This window comes from Procambarus clarkii, chromosome 13 (genome assembly GCF_040958095.1).
Source record: "Procambarus clarkii isolate CNS0578487 chromosome 13, FALCON_Pclarkii_2.0, whole genome shotgun sequence".
Classification (NCBI taxonomy): domain Eukaryota; kingdom Metazoa; phylum Arthropoda; class Malacostraca; order Decapoda; family Cambaridae; genus Procambarus; species Procambarus clarkii.
The window spans coordinates 34,766,961-34,771,076 of NC_091162.1; the positions used below are offsets into that span (position 1 = coordinate 34,766,961).

Sequence of the window (4,116 nt, forward strand, 5' to 3'; positions counted from 1 at the left end):
TTTTCTATGTGCGGCGGCTGAGACGCCAGAGAGAGAAGGTAAACAAGAGAGCGTACAGGACGCCCGCCAAGCTTGGTAGCTACTAGTCATGTAATCATATTAAGTATTAAAGTCAGTAACCAAGTCATGACTTTACATCAACCCTACAACCAAGACTTCCTCAGTAACACACAAACACCACATATACCTCATTATATATTCTAAATTTTGTGCATTATATTTGACCACCCATTCTTCACTCGTTTCGGCAGTACATATGCAAAATTTGGAATGCTACAGAGAAGTTTAGCATGGCCTCGCGCAAGGTGTCACGCAAAATCTTGAAGCGTTCCACCTTTCCTCCCAGCCTAAGCTTCGTGCTGTATTAACTTTGCAAATTCGTAGTATTGGCTTTTACACAGGTGTATGTCTTAACTTCGGCTATTCTTAATTGTCAGCTTATTCCAGTCTTATTTTGAGCAAATTTGATTGCAGTTGGACATACTACTTCTGCCGTGGATCTCCCTGTGCGCCGTTGGTTATTTACTATATTTATAATTAATTCTAACTCTTATTTACAGCTCAGAGCAGTGTTACTTCTTTGTGCTTGCTACACCCGATTCGACAGTAGCCTTCCCGGCATCTAGTTATTACAGCCAGCTCGTTACATTCTTTATGGTGGCGAGTGTATGCTGACTGGCTTATGCTTGCCATACGGTCAGCATAATGTTGGCCATACGGTCGATAACGTTCTTCGGCCATTCGGCCTACTGGGCTAATTTAATACACTTCTTGTTCCTTCGCCATTGTTGTTTCTTATTACGTAATAGTATTTTATTTAATTCAACCTCATCTATCATTAGGTTTGGGGCCCTTACCTTCAACTGCTATTCCTTCCCCTGTGCTCTGCCCACTTGGCGCACAACGTCGGCTTTTTATGTTTCCTTTTTCGCAGCACGACAAGCCGGAGCCCCCCCCCACCCTGCTGCGGCGAGGAAGAGAACACGAGCCGGATATTCCTCTTATCACCGTTACAACGCGCCCCGTAACGGGTTCTCAGTACCAGCTACTAGTCTTGGAGGGAGTAATGGGAGATTTCATCCATACTCTAGTGTTACTAGGCAACGCAGCGGCGCCGGGATGCAGCCGCCCAGGGCCTTCGTTAGTTACTATTATACTTCCCTTATTTGCCGGGCTATATAGTAATATTAATATTAATCCGTATCGTTACTGTCATTCCAGTATTATTTTACGAGCATAAATTGTTATTACGGTTTGGCATTGCTTTCTTAATTTCTTCTATTCTGCGGCACTTGCCGTCATATTGGTTTTTACGATATTACTTTGTATTCTTACCTTGAGGTTACCTGGAGGTGCTTCCGGGGCTTAGCGTCCCCGCGGCCCGGTCGTCGACCAGGCCTCCTGGTTGCTGGACTGTTGGCTGTTGGACGCGGCTGCTTGCAGCCTGACGTATGAGTCACAGCCTGGTTGATCAGGTATCCTTTGGAGGTGCTTATCTAGTTCTCTCTTGAACACTGTGAGGGGATTGCCAGTTATGCCCCTTATGTGTAGCGGAAGCGTGTTGAACAGTCTCGGGCCTCTGATGTTGATAGAGTTCTCTCTCAGAGTACCTGTTGCACCTCCGCTTTTCAACGGGGGTATTCTACACATCCTGCCATGTCTTCTGGTCTCATGTAATGTTATTTCTGTGTGCAGGTTTGGGACCAGCCCCTCTAATATTTTCCACGTGTAAATTATTATGTATCTCTCCCGCCTGCGCTCAAGGGAGTACAGATTTAGGCTCTTTAGTCGGTCCCAATAGTTTAGATGTTTTACTGAGTGGATTCTAGCAGTAAAGGATCTCTGCACGCTCTCCAGGTCAGCAATTTCTCCAGCTTTGAAAGGGGCTGTCATTGTGCAGCAGTACTCCATTCTAGAGAGCACAAGCGTTTTGAAAAGTGTCATCATCGGTATAGCATCTCTAGTGTGAAAAGTTCTTGTTATCCAACCTGCCATTTTTCTTGCAGTTGTGACGGCTACTTTATTGTGTTCTTTAAAGGTAAGGTCTTCCGACATGAGTACACCCAGATCCTTTACATTGCCTTTTCATTCTATGTTATGATTTGCCTGAGTTTTGTACGTGGTTTCCGTTTTTATATTTTCATTTTTTCTATAGCGCATGAGCTGGAACTTATCTTTGTTAAACACCATATTATTTTCTGTAGCCCATAGAAAGACCTGATCTACATCTGACTGGAGGTTTACCGTGTCCTCTATGTTGCCTACTCTCATGAAGATCCTAGTGTCATCTGCAAAGGATGATACAGTGCTATAGGTTGTGTTCTTGTCTATGTCCGATATGAGGATGAGAAAAAGTACTGGAGCAAGTACAGTACCCTGGGGGACTGAGCTCTTCACGGTTGATGGGCTGGAGTTTATTTTGTTGACTATTACACATTGGGTTCTGTTGGTCAGGAAATTGTAGATCCATCTGCCTATTTTTCCAGTAATTCATTTTGAACGCATTTTATGTGCAATAACGCCATGGTCACATTTATCAAAAGCTTTTGCGAAATCTGTGTAAATTATATCAGCGTTTTGTTTGTCTTCCATAGCATCTAATGCCATATCATAGTGGTCCAGCAACTGCGACAGGCAAGAGCGCCCTGTTCTTAATATTATCCTTATTACAGTTACTGGACGCTAGTTCCCTGCCGTCGATTTCACTTTGCACCTGTTCTACAAGATGTAGCCGAAGTTCTCGGCGTACTAGCTGCAGCTTTCATACGCTCATTGACAACACAAGACTACACTCAGCAGCCACTTAAGGCAGACTCCTTGGCTTCTGTTTAGCTCTAACATCCGTCTGGAGGCCGATATGGGCTGGAGACCAAGGGTAATGTTCCCCGCTCACATTCTTAGTAAAAAAATTGTTATTGGTCCCTCTTTGGACACAAGCATGTTACAGATATGGCTTTAAGAATTGATTCTTAATCCATTTATGGTTTATGTATTTATTGATTTGTTGTATATACCCGTTCTATATGGTATATGTATTGGTTACATTGTCAGGATTTATAGTGCTTCGTATTATATCTGTTTATATATATTTGCTTTGTGCTTCCTTGCTGTTCTCCTACTGGCTTTTATCCCACCTTTGTTCCTAGCAAAGGTACTTCGCCCCTTCCGTTTGCTGGAAGATTTATTAGAATTGTTAGCCCCCTTCATTGCTACAGTATAGTTATTACGAAAAACTCTTATTCTCCCTCCTCCTCCAGTGTCTTCTCAGGCAGCGTTTTTACTTGGGGTATCATCCAGGATTGTTTATTTAAGAAATCTTTTAACTCCTGCTGCTGTGCCCCCCCTCCACCCCCGTTTAATTCGTCTCCTCCGTATTGATTCAGCTAGGGTTTGCCTCTCGTCTGTGCTCTTGCCTGTCACGTTACCACTGCATGCCGCTTCTGCCCACCCTTCCTGCCTTATTACTTTCAGCCCGGGGCAGGTGATCTACGCGGCAAAAGGTCGACACACGCTCTGACTGGACCAGGTATCGTTTACATGGTCAGGAATCGGCACTATCTTCGGATCCTAAAAGGACAGCGCGGGACGCACGCATATCCTAGCCCGGCGAGCGGGCCCCCCAGCAAGTTCTGCCCAGCCCGTGCCCCAGTGAACAGGCAAGACTTCTCCAGGGCGCTTTGCGCCGCCCTCAAAGAGCTAGGCTCGCCTCCAGCCGACTACGCCCTCATTCCTTTAGAATTGGCAGGGCCACTCAGCTCTCTTGACGGGCTCGCCAACGGAGATAATGGCGGGTCCAGCAACCAGCTGGAACCCCCAGCTGACTACGCCCGCATTCCTTTCATATCGGCAGGGCCAGCCAGCTGTCTCTAGACGGGCTCGCCAATCGGAGATAATGGCAGTCGGCAGGTGGAAGAGGAGCGCTTTTACTTCCTACGTCAGGCGGGACGTTGTTGCTCTGCCACTCTGAGGCCTCCTTGCGGCCAGCGGGCCTCGTCCTTCAGGGGAGGGAGTGGGGGAAGGGCCGGCCAACTGGCATGCGGTGGGGGTGCAGCGTCGGTCCCCAAGTGTCCCGCTGTCCTCAGCTAATACTTTACCCAGTCTAGGTGCTAGTAAGCC

The 4,116-nt window shown here is 46.6% G+C and overlaps 1 non-coding gene across 1 annotated transcript; it reads left to right on the top strand.

The window, feature by feature from the left end:
- Positions 1-235: 235 nt before the first annotated feature.
- On the top strand, positions 236-340 carry LOC123757367 (U6 spliceosomal RNA). The gene has a single exon (XR_006772741.1). It is a non-coding gene; the product is annotated as a U6 spliceosomal RNA (small nuclear RNA).
- Positions 341-4,116: the final 3,776 nt, after the last annotated feature.